This window comes from Herpailurus yagouaroundi, unplaced genomic scaffold (genome assembly GCF_014898765.1).
Source record: "Herpailurus yagouaroundi ecotype Mexico unplaced genomic scaffold, PumYag 28, whole genome shotgun sequence".
NCBI classification, from domain to species: domain Eukaryota; kingdom Metazoa; phylum Chordata; class Mammalia; order Carnivora; family Felidae; genus Herpailurus; species Herpailurus yagouaroundi.
In genome coordinates, this window is record NW_024412376.1 from 143,816,243 (window position 1) to 143,827,288 (window position 11,046).

Sequence of the window (11,046 nt, forward strand, 5' to 3'; positions counted from 1 at the left end):
CCTTGCCTCAGGAGACATATTTAGAAAATATAATGGCTGATGGCAAATTCCTTCCTATGCTCTCCTCTAGGATTTTTATGGCTTCAGGTCTCACATTGAGGTTCTTAATCCATTTTGAATTTATTTCTGTGTATGGGATAAGAATGTTGACCTCACAGAATGAATTTGGAAGCTTTTCTTCTATTTTTTTTGCGGGGGGCGGGGGATAGTTTGAGTAGAAGAAGTATTGAGGCACTTGGGTAACTCAGATGGTTAAACATTTGACTATTGATTTTGGCTCAGGTCCTGATCTCACAGTTTGTAAGTTTGAGCCCAGCATTGGGCTCTGCACTGGCAGGGTGAAATCTGCTTGAGATTCCCTCTCTATCCTGTTCTCTCTCTATACTCCTCCCAGCCTCTTTCTCTTTCTCTTGCTCTCAAAAAACATATTTTATATACATATAAAAGAATTATATATATGTATATATATAATATATTAAAAAATATATATATATATAAAAGAAAAAATATTAACTCTTCTTTCAATGTTTGGCAAAATTCACCTATAAAGCTGACTCGTCTTGGACTTTTGTTTGTTGGAAGTTTTTTAATTACATATTTTAATTTCATTGCTGGTAATTAGTCTGTTCAAATTTTCTATTTTTTTCTGCTTCATTTTTGGGAAATTATAGGCTTCTAGGAATTTATCCATTTCTTCTATATTGTCCAATTGTTGGCATATAATCTCTTATAATATTCTCATAATCATTTGGATTTCTGTGGTGGTGTTTTTTCTCTTCTTTCATTTCTGATTTTATTTGCATCTTTCTCTCTCTCTCTTCACTCGCTCTCTCTCAATGAGTCTAAATAAAGGTTACTTTTTTTTTAATCTTTTAAAAATTTTTTTTTTCAACGTTTATTTTATTTTTGGGACAGAGAGAGACAGAGCATGAACGGGGGAGGGGCAGAGAGAGAGGGAGACACAGAATTGGAAACAGGCTCCAGGCTCTGAGCCATCAGCCCAGAGCCTGACGCGGGGCTCGAACTCACGGACCGCGAGATCGTGACCTGGCTGAAGTCGGACTCTTAACCGACTGCGCCACCCAGGCGCCCCATTTTTTTTTTTAATCTTTTAAAACAAGCTCCTGGTTTTATTAATCTATTCTATTGTTTTGTTGTTGTTGTTGTTGTCATTCTAAGTTTCTATTTTAGGTATTTCTGTTCTAAATTTTATTATTTCCTTCCTTCTGCTGGTTTGGGGTTTCATTTGTTTTTCTGTTTCTAGATCCTTGAGGTTTATGTTTACATTGATTTTTCTTGCTTCTTGAGGTAGACCTGAATTGCTATAAACTTCTCTCTTATAAGTTTTGCTACATCCCAAATATTTGGGGCCATTATATTTTTATTTTCATTGGTCTCTGTGTATGTTTTTATTTTGTCTTTGACCTCTTGGTTGGCCCATTCATTGTTTAGTACCATGTTCTTTAACATCATGTATTTATGTTCATTACAGATTCTTTTCTTGTGGTTGATTTCCAGTTTCGTGTGTTCTGGTCAGAAAAGATGCCTTCTATGACTTTGGTCATTTTGAATTTGTTGAGACTTGTTAGTGACCTAATATGTGATCTATTCTGGAGAATATTTCATGTATCATTAAAAATAATGTGTATTCTGCTGTTTTAGGATGAAATGTCCTAAATATATCTGTTAGATCCATCCGGTCCAAAATGTCATTTAAAGGAACTGTTTCCTTGTTGATTTTCTGTTTGGATGATTTATCCATTGATGGGAGTTGGGTGTTAAAGTCCCCTACTATTATTGTAGGGCCGTCAATTACTTCCTTTATGTTTGTTACTAGCTGCTTTATTTATTTGAGCGCTCCTATGTTGAGTGCATAAATTGTCATATCTTCTTATAGTTTTTCCTTTATGATTACAGAGCTTCCTTCTTTGTTTATTGTTACAGTCTTTGTTTTAAGTCTACATTGTCCAATATAAGTATCACTACTCCCACTTTCTTTTCACCTCCATTTATGTGATAAATTCTTTTTCATCCCTTCACGTTCAATATGCCTGTGTCTTTAGGTCTGAAATGTGTCTCTAATACTCAACAAGTGGATGCACCTTGCTTTTCCATCCATTCCATCACCCTAAGTCTTTTGATTGGAACATTTAGTCCATTTACATTCAAAGTAATTATTGATAGGTATCAATTATTGCCATTTTGTTACTTGTGTAATGGTTGACTTTGAAGTTCTTTGTTCCTTTTCTCTCTTGCTCTCTTCTCCCATGGTTTGCTGGATTTCTTTGGTGATATATTTTAATTCCCTTTTCTTTAGTTTTTGCATCTGTTACTAGTTTTTGATTTGCAGTTACCATTATGTTTATGTATAACATCTTATGTATATAGTAGGTTCTGTTAAGTGAATATTCACTTAAGGTTGAACCCATTCTTTACTTTTCTCTCCATATTTTAGATATATGGTGTCAAACTTCACATCCTCTTGTGTAAAACTTGACTGATTGTTATAGATATATTTAATTTTATATCTCTTGTCCTTCCTACTCTTATTACTCCTACTTATGGTCTTTTCTTTCCACTCAAGGAGTCCCCTTTAACATTTCTTGTAGGGCTGGTGTAGTGGTCATGATTTCCTTTAGCTAATGTTTGTCTAGGAAACTCCACATCTCTCCTTCTATTTTGAATAATAGCCTTGGTGGATAGATTATTCTTAGCTGCAGTTCACTACTCCACCCCAGCATTTTGGATACATCATGCTACTCCCTCCTGGCCTGCAAAGTTTCTGCTGAAACAATCAGCTGATAGCCTTATGGGGATTTCTCTTTTATGTAAATGTTTTCTTTTTGATTGCTTCTTTCAAAACTTTCTGCCACAATTTTTTTTTGCCATTTAATTACAATGTGTCTAGGTGTGGACCTCCTTGGGTTGCTTTTGTTGGGGGCTTTCTGCACCTCCTAGGCCTGAATTTTTGTTTCCCTCCCCAGAATTCAGAATTTCTCAGCTCCTATTTCTTCAAATAAATTTTCTGTCACTTTTCTCTTTCTTTTCCTTCTGGAATCCCTTTAATGTGAATGTTATTGTGCTTGATAGCATCACTGAATACCCTAAATCTATTTTCTTTTTCTTTTTTATTATTTTTCTCTCTCCTGTTCAGCTTTCCATTACTCCATCCTCCAGTTTGCTGATCCATTCTTCTTCCTCTAGTCTACTATTTATTGTAACTAGTCTATGTTTCATTTCAGCTATTGTGTTTTTCATCTCTGATTGGCTCTTTTCATGTTTTCTTTCTGGTATGGGTGTCACTGATTTCCTCCACTCTTCTTCAGTATAGTATCTTTATGACTATTACTTTAAATACTCTATCATGCATATTGCTTTATTTTGTTTAGCTCTCTTGTGATTTTTTTCCTCTTCTTTCATTCGGGGAATATTGATCTGTGTCCTCATTTTCTCTAACTCTCTGTCTGTTTCTATGTGTTAGGAAAGTCACCGATACACCCTGCTTTTGATAGTGGTGGCTCTATGAGGAATTGGCCCTCTGGTGCTCTGTGGCAGACTCTCCCCTATTCACCAGAACCTGGTGCTTCAGGGGTGTCTCCAGTGTATGTTACATGAATCCTACGGTAGTGGCTGCGCTGCTTTTGCCTTCAGTCTATTCATTTGCGATGGTTCCTTTGGCCTGCTGTGGGCAGGGTTTGGTTCCTGTGTTGTTAGGGGGCGGTCTGAGGCTGCCATGGGCTTCCACTGAGTCAGATCAAGAATTTGCCAGAGATGCAGCAGCACCAACCTGCAGGGTGCTTTCCCTGTGGTGTCCCGTGAGAAGCTTCCGGTGGTCGGCTGCCCCTGCATTCAGGCCAGATGCCTGCCCCCTAGCGCACTACCGGGGCTGCAGTTGGACTGGTGTGCGTAGATATTTCCCCCTCTTCCTAGGACAGGAGTCACTTTGTAGTGGTGCTGGCCCCTGTTGGGAATGCATGCATACTGCCCGGCTTGTGGCACTATTTTGGATAGGGTACAGCCAAAGGCATACTGGGGGGGGGGGGGGCCCAAGTCTGCAGTAGAGCACTGGGGTGGGGTGAATGGTGTTTGCAAGGTTTGCATAGGTCTGCTGTAAGAGCGGACCTGGAGGTCCTTTAGAAAACTACCACAGGGTTGGAGGGGACAGATCCACAGGAGAATATAGGGGTGGAACCCACATGCCAGCTAGGCCCATTCTGGTCCAGTGGTAGAGGGAACAGACAGCTGCCCAAAACCCCTGCCAAGGCTGGCCAGGTTGGAGGGTGCAGATCCACACGTGTATGCAATTGTGGGGGATGCTGTTAGTAAGCTAGATGGAGAGTGTTGCACTATGCTGGTTCCCACAGGCGTCCCTGAGTCTAGGTGGGGGTGCAGGTGGGACGGGGGGATTGCTTCTGTCCGCAACTTTGCTCCTGGAGATGTCTCCAAAGGATTCCTGCCCCTCCAGGACCCACTCTGAGATTAGTGAATAAATCTCCCTCCCGTATACCCCAGGCAGTGTTCAAACTGCTGCTTTTCCAGTGGTATCTACCTGGGGCTGTTTGTTGCGCCGTTTCCTTAAGGGTGGGGACTCTGTTTTCTCTTGCTCTCTTTCATTCCCAGAGCTGAGCCTGCTGATTTTTTAAAGAAGTTCCAGGCATTAAATCCTACTGATTTTAAGTACTAACTAAATTTTGGTTCCGTTGGTTTTCAAAGCCAAATGTTATGGGGATCTGTCATCCCCATGTGTGTTCCCTGGGCCTAGGGTACCTGGTGTGGTGGTCTTGTTTATTGTTTGTTTCTTTATTTGTTTTCCCTCTCTGCACCTGCTGTGTCCCTGCCTCCTTGGAATATTCCTGTGCCTTCCTCTCTACATTTCGTTCTGGAGCGTCTGTTCTGCCTGTCTTTGGGTCGTTGTGGGGCTCTTTATGCTGATGTAGGTGTTAACTAGCTGTATCTGTGGGATGATATGTACTTAGGATCCTCCTGCTCTGCCATTCTCCTGTTTGAACTACAGTATCTTGCATGTTATATCTCCTATAATTTTCATTTTATCTTCACAAAAATTAAGTGTATTAAGTTTTACATGTGACCCTATTTTATATAAGGAAGCTATCGAAGTTTACTCATTAAATATGTAATTGGTTGTTTTATTAAGTAAGCTGAGAGACGTTAAGTGCTTAGAACACCTCATACATAGTAAGCTTTCAATATTAGCTATTCTTAAGTGAAAGCTTCATATTTAGAGACACACAGAGTCATAAAAAGATACACATATTTTTTTAATGGCTGAAATCAAGTTTTTAGATTCTTGAGTGTCACCAAAGGACAACTAGTATATAAATAATCTCTGGTAAATATTTTCCAATGACCGATGTTGATTTCTATGCATTTGATAGCTCAGATATATAATTACTGTGGCACATAGAATGAATGAAGAAAATACAATCCAGAATTGACATTACCTTCTTAAAATTCTGCTTCTGGGCAAAACTTCAGTAGAAGTTTTAGAGAGGATTCTATAGCTCAACTAAACAATTAATACAGAACAGAGATCATTTGTGAAGGACAGTCAATCTATTGTAACTAATCCTGAACTTAGTGGAGAGCAAACCCAGTAAATATTGTGTGTCATGTGATGTAAAAAAAACAATTAGACAAAATTCACATCACACATAGTAGCTATCTTAAAGTTATAATTCAATTATGTTTAATGTATTCACAATGTTGTGTGAACACTAGATCTCTCTAGTTTTAAAACTTTTTAATTACCCCATAAAAAAAACCACCCTATATCATTAATTATATTACCCATGATCATTAATTAATTATATCCCCCCATTCCCCACTCCGCCCACCTCTAGTAACCTGTAATCTGCTTTCTGTATATCAATTAGCCTAGTCTGAATATATTATGTAAAAGGAATTATGCACACAAATTGTGACCTTTTATGTTAGGCTTCTTTCCTTAAAATAGTATTTCAAGGCTCACTCAAGTTGTAGCATTTCTCAGTAATTTGTTCTTTTTTATGGCTAAATTAGATCCCATTGTATGTATATACCATACTTTGTGCATTTACCTCATTGACGGATAGTTGGCTTAACTCCATTTTTTAGCTCGTATGAATAAAGCTACTACACACCTTGGAAACAAGTTTCTGTGTAGATATACATTTTTTGTTTTTGTTTTCTTTTTAAGGTTTATACCTAGGAACATAATTACTGAACGTTCTGTTTAACTGTTTTCCACAGAGGCTGCACTATTTTACATTCTCTACCACAATGGATGGGGATTCCTTATTCGTCAAAATCATGGCAATAGTTATTAACTTCCACTTTCTTAATTAAAGTCATACTAGTTGCGTGCAGTGGTACCTCACTGTGGTTTGACCCGCACTTCCTTAATGACTAAGGATTGTGAACATCTTTTTCTTAGCTTTTTTTTTAATGTTTATTTATTTTTGACAGACAGAGACATGGCACGGGTGGGGGAGGGGCAGAGAGAGAGGGAGACACAGAATTGGAAACAGGCTCCAGGCTCTGAGCTGTCAGCAGAGCCCGACGTGGGGCTCGAACTCACAAGCTGTGAGATCATGACCTGAGCCGAAGTCAGACGCTCAGCAGACTGAGCCACCCAGGTGCCCCTCTGAACATCTTTTTCAATGTGCCTGCTTGCCATTTGTATATCTGCTTTGGTGAAATGTTTGTTTTATTTCTTTGCTCATTTTTAAAATTGTGTTTGTCCTTTTGTTGAGAAAATGAGAGCTCTTGATAGATTCTGGATATTACACATTTATCTGGATTTTAAACTTTTTATATGATTTGGAAATATTTTCTCCATTTCTGTAGGTTTTCTTTTCACATTCTTAATTGTGTATTTTGATGCATGAAAGGTTTTTGAGTTTTGAAGTACAATGTATCTCTTGTGTCTGTGTTTGTGGGTAGGCTTTTCCTTTTGGTGTTCACTCTAAAAATCTATTGCCAAATCCGAGGTCATGGAGATTTATCTTTTTCTGATATTTTTATGGTTTAAATTTCTATATTTAGGTTATTGATCCATGTTGAGTTAATTTTTGTATATAAAGTGAAGTAGGTGCCCAAACTCATTCTTTTGCATGTGAAAATGCAGTTGTCAACCATTTGCTGAAGAAACTATTTTTTCTACATGCATGTCTTCAGCTTTCTTGTTGAGAATCAATTGACTAAAGATATTTGGATGGATTTCTGAACTCTCAAACATATTCCGTTGGTCTTGATGACTGTCCATATATCAGTGCCACACTGTTTTGAACACTGCAGCTTTGGAGTCAATTTTGAAAAAAAAGAAGTTTGAGTCTTCCTACTTTGTTCCCTTTTTTCAAAAATTTTCTGACTGTTTGGAGCCTCCTGTATTTCCATATAAATCTGCTTTCCATTTCTCTTTTTAAAAAATCCATTGGAAGTTTGATAGAGAATACAATGAAGCTGTAGGTGGCTTTGGAAAATACTGACGTCTTCATAATATTACATCTGCCAATTTATGAATGTAAAATATCTTTCCATTTATTTATGTCTTTTAAAATTTATTTCAACAACAATTTAGTCTTCAGGGTAGCACTCTCTTACTTCCTTGGTTAAATATTTTCATGGATATTGTATTCTTTTGGATGTTAAACTAAATGAAATTGCTTTCCTAATTTCCCTTTTGGGTTGTTTACTGTTGTATAGAAAAGCCCACTGTGTGTGTGTGTGTGTGTGTGTGATCTGGAACCCTGAAATTTTGCTAAGTTGTCTCTAGTAGATTTGTATGTGTGTGTGTTTGTGTATACATATATACATACATTTGCATTGTGTTACAATTAGAGATAGTTTTCCCTTCATTTCTAACTTACGTGACTTTTATTTATTTTCCTTGTCTCACTGATCTGGTTAGTACTAACATAACAATGTTAAATAGTCAGTAAGGGGTGCCTGGGTGGCTCAGTCGGTTGAGCGTCCGAATTCAGCTCAGGTCATGATCTCACTGTCCGCGAGTTCAAGCCCCACGTGGGGCTCTGTGCTGACAGCTCAGAACCTGGAGCCTGTTTCAGATTCTGTGTCTCCCTCTCTCTTTGCCCCTCCCTCACTCATGCTCTGTCTCTGTCTCTCTCTCTGTCAAAAATAAACGTTAAAAAAAATAAATACATAAAATAACAGTAAAATGAGTATTCTTGTCCTGCTCCTAAACTGAGGGGAAAATATTTCAAATTTTCACCCTTGAGTATGAAAAATTAGACTTCTCATGGGTGCTTTTTATTATAATAAGGATATTCCCATCGGTTCTTAATTTGCTGAATGTTTTATTCGTAAAAAAGGGGTTGAATTTTGTGAAATTCTTTTTATCAATTGATCATGTGTTGTATTCTTTTCATTTCAGTGATGTATAATATTTTATTACTTTTCTATTTTTAACCACTATTTTATTATTTTGATAAATCTTAGGCCTGTGTAATCCTTTAAACTTGTTGATTCAGTTTGCTGGTACATTTCTTGAGAATATTCTTTAGGGGTATTGATCTGTTATTTTCTTTTTTTTTTTGAAATTTTTATATCTGGCTTTGGAGTAATAATTTAGTCTCAAAGAATGTGTTCACTCCTCTTCATTTTTTTATAAAGGTTTAACTGGGATTGGTGTTTATTATATAAATATTTGGGAGAGTCACCACTGAAGCCATTTGGTCCTGGACATTTCTCTGTTGGGTGGTTTCGATTACAAAGCCAGCACTTCGTATAGGTGTGTTGAGCGTTCTATTTCTTCCTGAGTCAGTTTTGGTAATTTGTGTGTTTTTAGGAATGTTTCCGTTTCATCTGAATTATCTAAATCCCACAATTGAACACACAATTGTTCACAGTAATGTGTTATAATTCTTTCAGTGTAAGAGAGGACCTAAGCTGGTGGCATAGTAGGAGGACGCTCGGCTTATCTCGTCCTTTGAAAACATCTAAATAACTGTCAAATCATTCTAAATACCCCCAAAATCAACAACTGTTGATAGAGCAAACGCTGCAACTGTTATGGAACCAGGCTGGATCTCCGGCAGAGAAACCAAGCGGCACTCAGAGATCTTGGGGGATTGGAGTTTTGTTTCACACTGGCAGGCTCAGAAGACACAATCCCTCCAAAGGTCTGAGCCCCAAGCCCAAGCAGGAGGGGTAATTTATAGTGTTGTCTCTTCCGAATTCATGGCAATTTCGTGCAAGGCAAGCAGAACAGGAAGAACCCAGAAGAGGAGTCTCTAAACTAGGAACCAGAGCTTGTGTTAGTCCCATCGGCCATTTTATGGTGCCTAGCTTTACTTATTTTCCCAACATTCCCCCCTTTGGTGCCTTTTTAAAAATCTTTTTTCCTAGGCATCACCCTCTAGGTCTAGGGATTGGGACCCTCAGAGGGCTAAGATGCCTGTTGCAGTTTGGCGAGCAACGGTGTTTTCCATGAAGCATACCAGGGTGTTTAGGATACAGGGGCCGATGGTCACAAGTAAAATTATGGAAAGGAGGGGTCCTGCCAGGTCAGGAAGCCAGGATGTCCAGTTTGTGGGGTCTCATCCTTTCCATTGACTGATAATTTCCCGTTGGCTATGTTGGATTGTTCCCTTTACAAAATAGCAACATTCCTCCCCCAGAAAAATACAAATGCCTCCTTTTTCTGAAGTGAGGAACTCAAGGGTTCGCCTGTTTTGGAGGGACACTGCTGCCAGGGATTTTTTTTGGTTTGGTAAGTTTACTAGGGAGTCTGCCACCTGTTGCAATTCCTGTTCCTATCAGGATGGGAAGCAAGACTACCCATTTAGCTCAAGGCTTGGGGCGAAAGGCTGTTAGGAACTGATCTTCAGTGTATACAGAGATCTTGGGGGTTAGGAAGACTGAGTAGCACATGTGAGTCCAGTTGGCCTCCAAGAATTGGTAGGCCAAATTGGAGCACAGGTAGAAAACCCCAGGAAGTGAACATAAGGTTGTATTCTTATTTAAGGTTATATTTTCCCTCATAGGGAGGTGCCGTCTATAACTTCAGGGACTGTGCAAGTTAGATTATCAGCATTCATGAGACAGACCCCAGTGGCCAAGGGTCCAATTAAGATGGTGACCTTGGCTGTGAGATTTTCAGGAGCTTCCCAGCCCAAAGGGATGGGAGTGGCTAAGTAATCTCTCTGGCAGAGAGGTAAGCACATCCAACAGGTTTGGGTGTGATTATCCATTTCATGGAGGACTGGTAGGGTAGTGTTGGCCCAATGCCAGAGCAGGGAATTGGTAAGCATTTGGTTAAAAGCTGAAAGATTTAAACCCTGGTAGGGTACTGGGGTGGTTGCCTTTATGGACTGTATTAGCTTGACCTTGGTTTCCTTTATGACCTTTTGGAGGATGCTATCTTGTACCCCTCCCCCATCTGACATCCCTAGTTGGGGAAGGTATGTATAGCAGGCTCATTTTCCTTTCTGGAGGCTCTGTTTGTTACATGGGTGCCTGCTAGTTTGGGTTATTTCTACAGCCCAAAACTTATGTGATTGAGCATCTGGTGATTGGCAAAGAGTGGGTGTCTTTCCCTTATAACAACCTTTGTGGAGAAGGTGAGGGAGCTGAATGCTCTTGTGTCCCCGTTACCATGGGATACTGTCCTTACTGTCTGATACAATCCTGGGGCAAGGTGGGTATATGACAATTGTGAGAGTGAGAGAGGTTAACATAAAATACAGGCCATACTTAATAGTCCTCCCATCCAGAGGAGGTATGGTGAGGCCCAGCATGCATCTTTTGTCCCATATCCAATTTGTTGGGGCAGCCTCTATCAGTCCAACAGTAAGAAGCAGGATCAGAGTTGTGACACCGGTAAGGGGCAAGGGTTGGCAGAGTTGCATCCAAGCCCTTGGGCTTGGTCCACACATTTCATTCCTTAAGCTTCTGCCATGCGCAGGCCAGCCACCTTCCGGGGTGTGGCTAGAGCAGGGCTGAAGATCTCAGGTGCCGGCATCTTTTTCAGGGTCAATTTAAGCGGGTTGACTGGGTCTGAATCACTTTGCCAGGTTGAGGGCTCTT